This window comes from Triturus cristatus, chromosome 12 (assembly GCF_964204655.1).
Source record: "Triturus cristatus chromosome 12, aTriCri1.1, whole genome shotgun sequence".
Taxonomy (NCBI): domain Eukaryota; kingdom Metazoa; phylum Chordata; class Amphibia; order Caudata; family Salamandridae; genus Triturus; species Triturus cristatus.
Genome location: NC_140595.1, coordinates 306,254,096 through 306,267,554, shown reverse-complemented (window position 1 = coordinate 306,267,554; position 13,459 = coordinate 306,254,096). Strand labels below are relative to the sequence as shown.

General features: G+C 48.6%; 1 protein-coding gene across 1 annotated transcript in view; it reads right to left on the bottom strand.

Annotated features, from left to right (window-relative positions):
- The window catches only part of LOC146775937 (uncharacterized), a 1,457,164-nt gene that overhangs the window by 153,877 nt on the left and 1,289,828 nt on the right, over positions 1-13,459 (bottom strand). The window lies entirely within an intron of this gene.

The following is a 13,459-nucleotide window of genomic DNA, read 5'->3' as shown; positions in this document are numbered from 1 at the left end:
GCACGCAACTCCGGGACCACACGATTCACTCTCTCCTTCCTGTCCAGCCACGCGATCAACTTTCCCGCCTTGTCCCCGGCATCGTACAGTCGACCCTGCTGCTCCCTATACATAGTTTTGGCCGCGTCAGTGACCAGGGACCTATACTCAAACTGTTTCAGGCTGAGGGCATGGAGCCCGTCCGGAGTGACATTCGCCTCCAAGGCCGACTCCAGCCCCACTATGTCAGTCTCCAGCCTCACCACTGCCTCACTCTTGACCCTCTTAGCCACCACTATCTGGGAAAGGGCGTGTCCGCGGATCACGGTTTTAAAGGCTTCTCACAGGGACATTGCAGACGACACCGACCCCTCGTTATCCAGGAAGTATTGGTCCATAGCCTTGACCAGGCTGTCACGAGTCGTAGGGTCTCGCAGGTACCATGGGTTAATGGGAGCGATCCGCCCTGCAGACCGCGGCCCGGTGTCGAAAAGAAGCCACAGCGGAGAATGGTCGGAGATACCCCGCGCCAGGTGCCTGACCTCACGAATCCGACCAGTCTGCGCCGCGGGCATAAGGAAGTAGTCTAACCTAGAGAGACTCCCATGCGCCCCCGAGTGAAAGGTGAATTGACATTGGGTCGGATGCATTAATCTCCAACTATCCACCAGGCCGAAGGTATCCAGCATCCCACCCAGCCATGCCTGGGCAGCGGGGAGGGTCCTTGGTGGGTGACGATCCAGTTCACCCGAAACCACAGAATTAAAGTCCCCGCCCATGAGCAGGAGGCTGTCCGGAAGGTCAAGCAGCATTCGACCCAAGTCAGTGAAGGTGGAGTTCTGGAGGCCCGGGGGGACGTAAACTGAAACCAGGGCAAGGGGCTGCCCCTCCCACCTCCCAAGCAAGCACACATAGCGCCCTCTGTCATCCGAGACTATCTTAGTGATCTCCACCGGAAGTGAGGTTCGCAGGAGAATGCCCACCCCCCTGGAACCAGTTGTGAAGCCAGAATGGGCCACGAGGCGGTATCCCCCCCTGTTCATTGCATGACAAACATTACCAACCAGATGCGTCTCCTGGAGAAACACCACATCAGGAGTCAAACGACGCAAATATTGCAGTACTACACCCCGCTTGATACGGTCCCCCAACCCATTGACGTTCCATGACATAAGCCTCAACCCGTCCCCCCCCATCCCCCCCAATAAATCAAGGGTCCCCCAGCCTGCAGCACAGTTCCCAAATGTGGACAAAAATCAGTACCTCGCCCTGTAAACAAAAAACACACAGCAAAACAACCCCACCTCCCCCCCAACCCCACCCCAGGACCAACTCCCCCCACCCTGCACCCCTGCGGGCCAAAAAACCCCCCAACTTGCAGTGTGCCTGTCGCCCCTCTAACCCCATTCTACGAAAAGACCCCAGAGGAGGTAAGGGACCCGTCCCCGCCCGCCCCCCTCACTGGTCCTGGTTAAACACAATATGCAAGTGAAATAAGACCCGACTGTACAGTGCAAAACGGCAAAATCAAGGACCAAAAGTCATTCTAAAGGGGACCCGTCACCCGCGGTGCCCGCAGAGGGTCCGGGACGGCCACCTCCGTCCGGCAGAGAGTCCAGCCAGTCACTTGCAGCCACGGGAGAGTCAAAAAAGGCTGTCCGATCCCCATGTTCCACTCGGAGTTTTGCAGGGTAGAGCATCGAATACTTTAGGCCCAGCTCGCGGAGACGACGCTTCACCCCTTGGAATCCCATCCGTTGTTTCTGGACCAGTTGCGTGAAGTCCGGATAAAAATTGATGGTCGAGTTCTCATGACGAACCGGGCCGTGGGTCCGTGAGGCCTGCAGAATAGCGTCGCGGTCCCTGTAGTGGAACAGTTTGGCCACGATAGGCCTCGGGGGGGCCCCCGGCCGTGGCCGACCGCCCGGAACTCGATGGGCCCGCTCCACGGCAAAGAACTTACTTAGGCCAGCCGGGGACAACTGTTTCAGGATAAGTTCCTCGACCACGAGGTCAACCGGGCGGCCGTCAGAGGACTCCGGTACACCTATGACGCGGATGTTGTTGCGTCGGGCCCGTCCCTCGAAGTCCTCAAGCCGCCGGGCCATATGATCGTTGACCACCCTGATGTCTCCAAGCGCGGCCCGCAGATCCGACACCTCCGCACCGAGGGTGGAGGTCCGTGTGTCGAGAGCCTGGACCCTCTCGTTAGTTTTGGAGAGGTCGGCCCGGATCAGGGTGACATCAATCGCGACAGTGTCAATCTTACGGGCCAGGGCCTCATATTGCGTCGCGATGGTTTCCCTAATGCCCTCAATGGCGCCCATAATGTCCTGCAGGGATAGTTCCGTAGAGACGGTCGCGCCTCCCTCCGCAGTATCCGAGGGGGGGCCAGCAGCGCCAGAGGGCCCCCTGCCCTGGGTGTATCGGTCCATGTTATTGCTCTGGACTGCTCCCCCGCGGAGGGAAGCCTTGGTCTTGCGGCCCTCGGGACCCCCTTTGCCCCCCATGTGAACACGGTCACTCAAGGGGACACCCAATCAAGAGGTGTAAGGGCACCAGCAAGAAGACCACAAAATGTCGGTAGAGGGGGTCCGAGGCGATAGGCACTCTAGTAGCAGGTGAAAGAAAACCTCATTCAGAGGCCCAGGAAGCACCTCGCCACCCCGAGCGCACCCCCCTGCCGGTCTCCTGAAGTGCAAAACCGAAACCGAAAGTGGTGGATCGGCAACTGGCACCGCGCTGAAGCCGCTGTTGTTCAATTGCAGCCCGGCCCCTCGGGTCACCTTCACCCCGGTCACCTCCGTCGGGTGGGTCCCAAAAGTTCCGACGGCGACAACTCAGGATTCCCAGGTCCGATTTGAGTTTTGAAAAGAGATATATGCTCAGCTGGTCTTTATCTCCCAGATTCCATAAGCCACGTCAGGATATTCTCAGGATAGATTCCGAGGAGCAGAGAGGGTCCGGGGAGCCCTGTGCTCACGCGACCATCTTGGATGCGCGCTAGGCTCCTCCCTGGAGTCCTACTCTTTTTAATGTGTACGTCTCCACCTTGGCACCAATTATCAGATCCTTTGGCTTCAACTTAACATCGTACGCAGATGACACTCAGATAGTGGTGTCACTGCTACCGGGGGAAACCGATAGCACAGCAGATAGGTTCAGAGGCTGCATGCGGGAAGTCAGCAACTGGATGGCAGAAAATTGCCTCAAGCTGAATTCAGCTAAAACTGAAGTGTTGCTGTTTGGGTCCAGAGACAACTTCTGGTCCCCACGTTGGTGGCCGGAGGAAATGGGTACCCCCCCCCCCCCCCCCCCCCATCTCCGGTCCCGAAGGTCAAAAACCTGGGTGTACTGATGGACGACTCACTGTCCTTCAGGCCTCAAATTAATGCGCTTACCTCAGCAACTCAATACGTATTAAAAACCACCCGGAAAGTCCTGCCGTTTCTTGCAGACGAGCACAAGAAGACAGTGGTTACAGGACTGGTGATGTCCCGACTGGACTACTGTAACAGCCTATTGCTAAATGCCCAACAGGGGCTTCTTAATAAGCTCCAAATTCTGCAGAACGCAGCAGCCCGCTTGATCACAGGTACACCTAAATTTGCCTCGGTATCATGGGACATGGTGATGCTACACTGGCTACCAGTTCGTAAAAGAATCACTTTTAAATCTCTATGCGTTACCTTTAAGGCTCTGAATGGCCTAGGGCCCCACTGTATGACCCGATTTTTCCAATGGCACAGACCGACAAGATCGCTGAGGTCAGCTGAGCAGGGACTGGTAGTTGTCCCCAGAGTCAGAAAAGCTCGTTGGGGGGGAAGGAGCTTTTCCCTGGGTGCAGCAAAGGCATGGAACGCACTGCCGCGGAACCTCAGACAAATGCCGGACCTCCTTTCCTTTAGGAGAGCGTTGAAGACGTGGCTCTTCACACACTAATCCCTCTGCCCATACACACTTCAGCCAATCGGCGCCAGGACACCTCCGGGTAACAGTGCGCTATAAAAATGTGATAAATAAATAAATAAATAAATAAAATAAATTTAAAGCAGTCTAGCAAAAAAGAGAAAAACAATCGAGGGTCATCAGGAGGAGTCGGGTTGGAAGAAGGAACGGAACAAAGGTAAGACAAAATGGTGGTTCCGGGTCGTGGGTATAGACAGAGACCATCTCCAAAAATGGCGGGATGCACAAGAGTCACCAAAGTCAAGAATCTGTAAGAAGAATCCAGAGAGCAGGATTCCATTGAGTACAGTCAGAGGGGGGACGCAGCATAGGAAAAGATTCCCTGGCAGAGGATGGTCTGGCATTGTCTCGTTCAGGGGAGCGTTTTGCATGTAGTGGGACGGAGCGCGGCTGCTGCCAAAGTCTACGTACCTCCCAGTCGCGGGCTCGGTCCCAGGGGACACCGCAAGTCGGGCCCGCGGGCCCCTCCCCCTCCAGCATGCCTCACAAGCGGTGCAGGTAAAAGAAATCCACAATGCAGGGTTTTTCTCCCCAGTAGGGCCAGCCGGCAACATTTCGAGATGTGGGAAGGCAGGGGGGCGCTCTCTGAAGGTGAAACAGAGGTTGGTGGCATCGCGGAGCCCATTCTTACGGCCGGGCACGGACTCAAAGCTCCCCGGGCGCTATCTTGGGATGTCCACTGGCGGGGACGTCTCGGCTCATTTCTCGGCGATGGACGGACGAAGAAGGGCGATGTTTAGATCCGCCTGTATTCCGGTTATGGAATTATTGGATTGGGTGGGAATTAAAGCGCGGTGGAGCGCCGCTCTGGAAGCTGAAGTGAGGGTTTGCTACGGAGCTACAGCTCTGAGCGGCCATCATGGATAGCTACCGCGCAATCGCAGAAGCTTGCCCATTGCGAGACACAGACACGTTGACATTAAGACTTCTACCTCACCCTCCTCCCGACTCCCCCTCTATTCCCCCGCAAACTAGTCTTGTCACGAGTCAATGCAATGATCATATTACTGTGATATTTTGTAACGAGTCATGAGTCAATGTGTATAATTCTGATATACTGTGTGATTTCCTCGCTACTAATGTTGTAAAGCGCTCCGATACCTTCGGTTCTGGCCAGCGCTATATAAAACTCTTAAATAAATAATAAATAAATAATGATATGACGGATTTAATGAATTCTGGGCCGCTGAGAAGTATGCTCCACTTCTCAGCACTATTAGTCCTACCGAAAGACCCAAATCAGCAATACTCTCAGTGTCATTGGGACTGTTTAAACTGCCCCGTAACCAGGTTTTTTACAGTTGCAAACAATTCAAATGTCAAATCTACAACTTCAAACATCTGTTAAATTGACGCTGGAAACATGAAAGGATCACCCCAGAAAAGTTAGTTCACTGATGGTCATTATATATTGAATGACAGCAAAAGTCATAAATGAATACATTAGATTAAAACCAGTAATAGGAAAATGTTTCCTTTCCCATTGCAGAACCTATGGTTTCTCCATGGGGCAGGTTTTATGAGTAAGTGAATGACTGAATGAGCGAATGAGTAGAATGAGCAGTAAATGAATACATTGATGTCTGGTTGAGTGAGTAAATCGTTGAAAAATGAGGGAGTCAGTTTGTGAGCGAGTGACTTAATTTGCAAGTTAGGGAAAGAGTGGAAAGGTAAATTATTTGCTTGGTGGGTGGACAAGTGAGAACATTCTTGGGTTTGTTTATTCAATGTGAGTGAGTAAAGCTGTGCATAGTACTGGAAATGACTGAGTAACCGAATTAGTAAATATGTGCACAAGTAAGGGTGAATGAAGAGATGTGTGACAGCATGAGTCTAAGTGTCACTGCATGAGTGAGTCAATGCATGTTAGAGTGAGTGAAAGAATGAACAAATGGCTGAATGAGTTGCTAAATGGGTGGATTAAGTGAGGAAGTCAACAAGTGAGTAGGTACATCTGGGAATGAATTTGCAGGGAATTGAGTGAGAGAATTAGTCAGTAAGTAAGTGAGTGAGTGTGTGAATTACTGAGATGGTGGATGAGTAAGTGAATTCATTAAAGAGTATGTTTGCTGGAGAGGAGGTGAGGCAGGAATGTGCAGATTGAACTTTGTGAACAGAATCTGGACTGATAAAACAGAACAGTATTATCAAGAGGATCTTTCTTGGAAGGTGAGGTTTAAGCACGGGTGCTCTGCTACTAGATCATGGCCCATATTCAGCCATATGTCTCTACATATACCCAAACGAGACAGTGTAATTTACAGTGTTACACAGGCTAGAAATTTCAATGAGTCAGTGGATTAGCATGGAGTTAGATGTAGAGAAAAGACAATTGACTCTGGAGAAAAAGCAGACCTGGCTTCGAGTATACAAATCTACGAACTGATGAGAGCAGTATTCTGCCTTCTGTTTCTCTCTGGAGTGTCCACATTTTAAAGACAGTAGGAGGACAGGACATAGGAGCAGTACCCTGGCCAAGGAATCTGCAGAAGAGAGATAATATATGGGCTCGTACCTAGAACGGACAAGGGTGCCATAAACTTTTACAACGAAGGGCATTTTACCTATAAAATTTTGTTTCTAAGTATAACACTTTTACAACTGAGATATGAATGAGTGATCGCTTGATTCAAAATTACGACGAAAGAAAACAAGGTTAAGCACATATGTACACAAAGCATAGCTCAATGCAGGATTTGGACAATGCAGATCATGCTCCATAATAAGCTGTTCCTGATAATGTTCTCCATCTCAATCCGGAAGCACTCCCTGTGTAAATGGGTGTAGTGTGCTTCGTGGCATATCTGGTGGTGGTAGCATCCATAGGAGCTCAGCTACCGGAGTGCACAGTGCCGTAACGCAAAATGGTGTCCCCAGCAGAATGTGACGAGGACCCCCTAGTATCCTGTATCTGACACATGTTCTTTGGCCGGGGTCTGAGGTGGGTCTCCTGAAGGATCTCCCCCATCCCACACTGCAGAGGCTGCAGGGGTCTGTGTTACACCACAGAGAGTGTGGTACTCTTAACACAGAGAATCTTGGAACTAGGCTCTTGAGCCTATGGTTCTTTTTGCCCTGTCAGCACCGGTGTGAAGTGCAGGCTCTATACCATTAAAGGCAAAGGAGGCCCAGAACAGAAAAGTACCTCTAAATTGCAACCAGTGCCCCATAACCCTCATAGTAGCCCAGTCCACTTTTGTTTCGGTGAATTGAAAACCTGAAGCACCGCCTCACACATCTCAGCCACTGACCTCCCCACAAACCGGACAATAAAAGTACAGAAAGATGTCATTGGTGCCCTTACAGAGCCTCTATTTGTTTTAGGCACAATTAAGTAAAAGCTGTGTTCTAAAATGCACCATTTGAATTATTTTCTCAAGGGAAACCCCAGAACTCCCCTTGATGATGGCAGTCCTCATGGCTGGCTCGCTTGCTGCAGTCTAGGTCACATATGCTCCAATGCTTTCAAAAATCAGCAGCAGGCACCAGTGATGCGGTGTGCTGGATTGGGCAGAACGTACTTGACCAGAGTGTTTGTGTCCTTTTTGTTCATGCTTGCTAGATATATAAGTGGTTATTCTGTTGCGTAAACTAACAGCACAACATTTCAATCTAAACCCCAAAGCACCCCTTCACGCTCCCCGGTACTCTAGACACCCCTCGCCTAAAACAGAGTTTACTTTCTGTGGGAAGGAGTGGCGGGGGAGGGGGGGGGAGGGTGGGTTGCAGTGAGATTCCCGAAGGCTTTGGCTGTGTTCAGGCAGGAAGGGCATAGTGCCAATGGTGAAAGTGGGTGATGCCAGTGATGGAAGGTGGTGTCCGCCTCCTAAGAAAGATTACGGGCAATAATAATAAAATGAGTACTGTTTTTATTTTTACAAATCAAGCTCTGCCCACACTTGAACTAGCCCTGGAATACATCACAAAGAGATTCTTTGTGCAGAGAAGAAAATATAGCTACAAAGGGGAAAAAGAGCAATGGAACCAAACATAGTTGAACTCACCGCTGAATTAATATGCCTTGAAAATAAGTCCTATCATAGCAAACTTACTGCAGAACAATTGACCCTACAAAGAAAGTGGAGCAGTGCTAATTGAGGATAATAATGCTGCCATAAGCATCAAACCGACCCATGCAGCTGCTGCAAAGGTTGTACTCAGGTCCAATACAGATCTGTTTATAAAACTAGAAAATGCATGAAAACGTATTTATTAACTCTTAATCAGCATTTACTGTGAGGCCTAAGCATGATCAGGTAATACAGGCCTGCAATGAAGTCTGACTAGACTAAAGGGGGACTGTAGGATCACAAATGAGGCCTGTCTAGAATGCAGCGAGAACACAAATGAGACAGGCTAATACAAAAAGAAGTGTCAGTCCGTAAAGAACAGAATGGTGTACATCTCTTTCAAGCACAGCTGGACTGAAAGTAAGATTAATACCCTAACAGCCAGGAGTTGACCAAGTGCCACAGATAGCAACCCCCCAAAAGGTATGTTTAACCACTCACCCCCAAAAAACACAAAGTATTTGCAGTAATTGTGCCCACGGCCCCAGACAGCACAGAGTGTATGACTGACTAGTCACAATAAAATATCATGTCATTCTATACAGCACCCAGACAGTGAAATGAGCAGACACAACATGGACACAGGTTGCAAGTCTGGACTTGAAAATAAAAACTTACCAGTTATTATTATTATTGGTAGTGTTTTGGAAAGCACGCAGCTACCCGCAATGGGTTTCCCGGCGCTATATATCCACAAGGACTTTCTCAGCGAATGATGGGTTCCTTTATTCAGTTTAAAGCATTTTTTCAACATGATTTGTAAGATTCCTGTTGCCGGGGTGGGAATACTTGCTGTATTTAAAACTGCGCTATTAATATCAAATGTAACACAATAACTGATCCACTTCAATGTTTGATAATTCCCGTTTGAGGATCACTGGTTTACGCTCTGCACCTGGACATTTACAAATGCGCTGGGTAGTGTAGAGTTTCATTAGGGTGGAAGGTGGGTTGCATGTGAATCTGAAACAGATTCAGAGTTGGAGAACTACAGTAACAAGCAATGACATTTTCTTCTCCAGCAGTGAAGGTTTCATAGATTCACATGTTTTGTGTTAGATTCACAAGCAATATTCCATAGTGCCACTGTCGGCAACTTCCCCCACCCACAGTCTGCGCATGCATGAATAAATAAATACACAAGACCAATTTTGTTATGGGAAATATTGCTGTAGGGTTATTCCATACAAAAGTATGCAATATGGTGGGTTATCTTACGGGCGATCCAAGGGCAGGCAGCTGTACCAACCTATGCTGCCCTGCCCGCCTGATGAGCCAGCACTGTAGGACACCCAATCAGTACTACACCTTTTTGTGATCCATCTCCGGATCACGAGACATGTTGGTCTCTTATTACTCACACCCTTTTCAGGGCGGAGCGTAGCAGGGCAAACCCCTGGTTGGTCAGGCCCCCAACAACCCGAAGGACTAACGGGGCACCATCGCGGTTTTCCAGGAACCTGCACTGAGGCTCCTGGTCTTTGGCTCTGGCACCCCTACTGTGACGCACAGTGGTACCCTTACTGTACCCGTCTGCCGCAGAGGTACCCTTACTGTACCCGTCTGCTTCCAGATCAAGCTGTAACTCCGCCTACAACGAAAAAAGAAAACATTACAACGTTCTAAGTACATTGCCTGCCAACCCCACGCCGTGTAAGTGGTAGGGTGGGAGATAGCGTGTCTGGCGCAAAGAGGACGCCAGAGAGGTGGGGGGAGGTATAAGTACCCTCCCCCGACCTCTGTGCACCGGAAGTGACGCGCCTAGCACGCCAAGGTGAAAGACTCGTTCCTGAGTCCAACCCTTGGCCAGTAGGGTGGCGTTTGTGCCCAAATGGCACTAAAGGGCGCCCGTTCATTGGACGGAGGAAGTGAGGTTCACCTTAATGAAGCAAGAATCTGACTCCTCCTCGACTGGATATGCAGGCAGTGCTGCTGTGTGGTCTAGGCACTCTGTTGTCAAGGCATCTGGCACTCCAGCTTAGAGCGTCACCATTGCTGTCAATTAATGGTGGATTGCACCATCACTTTTCTTGTTAGCATCCTCTTGGCATTGTTGTCAGAAAATGCAATGCACAAAATACCAGCCAACAATTCCTTTTTAAATATTACTTGACTCTTTAAAAAGTGACCAAAAGTGGCTTCAGCTCAATTTAATGAATGCTTTAAATGTGTTCACTGCATGTACCGGGAAAGATGGCGGATGATCCTTCGCCCTCCTACCACATGCATCATGTATGTAGAAACAAGTCCTCTGCTCTGCCTACTTAAAGGGCGGTGCCCACATCAGTAGTCGTCAAAGAGGCAAAAACCTCTCTCAATACTCTCGCTTCTGGGTTTACGAGGACTTTGTCCGTGTCATTCTCTGCCCCAAGAAGTTGAGGCAGGTAACGAAGTGAGACAAGTAGATTCTGACAGCCATGACCTCATCTGACTGTTCCTGCTGCAGCACTCTTTCAAGGGCCTAACTATGAAAAGGAGCCAGGAGTGGAACAGAAGGACTGCCTGCAGCATCACTGCCAACGGGTTTAGAAGTTACGTTGAGCAGTCTATGTGTATGGAAACGTGCATGCAATTGTTTGGGTTTATGTTTGTGTGTGCCTATGCATTCGTGTCGGTGAGTGTATGCACACATTTGTATTAGAATGAATGGGTGTCTGAGTATGTGTGTGAGGGAGTCCACGGCAGAATGGAGTCTCTATAATAAGCTAGATACCTCACCTTGACCTCTAAGTATGGTTCCGGTATACTTGTGCTCATCCTTGACATATTGTGGGCATTCTTGACATCATTGGCATAAGAGTTGCATACCTAATGCTGCTCATCTGTGACCTAGTGTGGGATTTCTTGAAATATGTGTGACTATCCCTAGTATAATTGTGGTCCTAGCATAATGGTGTCCATTCTCACAATATTGTGGGCATTCATGACATGACTGTGGCTACCCACGGAATAACAATGCCAATCCATGACAGATTCCGCAATTCTTGACCTAATCCTGACTGCCCATGGCGTAAAATAGTCCTGGCCTCATTGTAACCCACAGTACCATATTTTTGACATCTGTGACATAATTGTGGGGGACCTGTGGCATGGGAGGCACCTGAACATAAATGCATCAATTGTTGTCATGTGGTGGGCATTCTCGACCCAACTGTGGTATATGTGGCATAACGATGACCCTGTAAATAACCCTGCCAATCTGTGACATATTGCCTCATTCTTTGCATAATTGTTTCCAAACTTTGTATAATGTTTCCCATTCTTACTTTGGCTCTCTTGACATAACTTTGGCTGTCCCCGTCATTCTGGAAGCTTTGGCATGAAAGTGTTCATCGTCATATACTGTAGGCATTGTTGACATAATGGTAGTGTGAATCCCTTCCATATCATGGGTGTTTGTTGTATTTTATGACGATGATGATATATTCGCATGGAGGAATAATCTGTCCACGCGTGGCAGAAGGACATGAGTACTTGATGAAAGTGGCACGCTGACATTCGGCAACAAAACCTGGATGTGCCAAACATGAAAAGCAGGTATTTTATTGTGAAAAAAGAGGTTGGTTCACGAAAATGAAGTTTGAGAGCGATTGAGCGTATTTATTCAAAATGGAAAGGGTCTACTTGATAACAAAATACATGTGTTTCACAAAATGGCAAACTGATATCTTGGTCAAATTTGTTGCATTTCTAAAATATATTTAAAGTTGAAAGGTATAATTGAGGCTGAGTCCAGAAAACTCATTCCTGACCTTGGTTTCTCGGTATGAGCGGACACATGCTGCTATGGTTATTACTTCATGATTTCACTCGATTAGACCTGACTTGACGTCTAGTAGATTATATGTCACATGAAATTGCATATCCAAAACATTTGGACTGCCTGAATTTCATTAGACGAGGGGATTTGGGCTTAACAATATACCAGTTTTGTGTCCAGCTCACCTTCATGGCATACTTTATTCTCACATTTAATAGGTTGTTCAGCAGGGTACCGAATAGGTTTACCTAAAACACATGGTTCAGTTTGGGACAGCCCAACACCTTCACTATATTTCCTTGAAGTCTTGAAGGAAAGATGCTTGTGTCCCTGCCCTGAGCGCCATTTCATTTATGAGAAGAGATCTGCCCTGATTCGAGGTCTTTCTTGCCGAGACACCTTCCTGATGAGCCCCTAAGTCACTTCAGTTAGAGGTGCGTCTGGAGTTGTAGTAAGTTATGAAATGTTTTTGAAAATGTATCTCTGCCGTCAGTTCTTTTGCTTTTCTATCCAGGCCCGGGCTGGCTTGAATATCTGCATCCCTTTGACTCAGTCTTCCAAAATCTCTGACGCTATCATTGGCTGGGTGCAAAGGCAGTGGCGGCTGCTGTGGCATTTAAGTGAAGGGGCAGCGAGGGGGAGGGCAGCACGGGGGGCAGCAAGGGGAAAAGAATTACAAAAATAATGCTTACCTGCATTCTGCAGCATCGGTGCTCTTCTGGCCTCTGCTCCTTGATTCCCGGCATGCCACAGGATCCCCTACACCAATCCAGAGGCTGCTCTCATGCTGGTATTTCCGAGCACGAGAGCAGCACCAAGATTGGTGTGAGCGCTCACTAAGAGACTATGGCCATCTGTTGGCTCTCCACCCTGGTGTACATTACAGCTCAGGTGGAGAGATCAAAGTGTGCATGACCGTTTGGCCAGCCCTAGATGACCGGCCAAATCGTCATGCGCACTTGAAGCAGTGCCACTACTCCTACGACTGTGTAGAGGTGTTGGAATGGGCAGCCCCGCCCTTGGCTCAGCTGCAGCAAGTAAGCGAGGAACAATAAAATGATAATAACCTTTGTTTTCATCATTTTATTTTTCACTGCTCAAAAGCAGTGCGGCGACGCTTCTCGGCCTAAGTGGATGAGCCGCCGCTGTGCAAATGTCAGTCTTTTATAGCTGTATTTTGTAATCTGAAGAATGGATCATTCCTTCAGGTAATCACTTTGCCAACTTATGAATATGAACCTGCAGGAGGTCTCAGATACAATTATTAGTAGCGAACCATGTATTGCCCAAGGGTAAAGTGGCAGAGGAACCTGGTGAATAACCATGCCTGAACCATAACTTTGGAGAAAATGAAAGGAAGGTTATATTCAATACCAAACTAAGAGAAACGAGTACGAACATTAAAATGAGTGGTAATTATTTAAAACCCTGAAGAATGAGTACCATGAAGAAGCCACATACTGACAACTGGGAAACAAATCTGATGGCAAAAACGAACCCATCATTGGAATGCAATTACCTTGCTAGTGCACTCAATGTAAGTGCACTCTTGGATTGGAATACCAACAATGCTAGTGTTGTACAACCTACGTCATTGATTGGTGATATCTCCTCATGGTCTACCTCCAACCTCTGCTGCGGGGCTATGGTTGATCAGAAATAGTGGTTATCCTCTCATTGC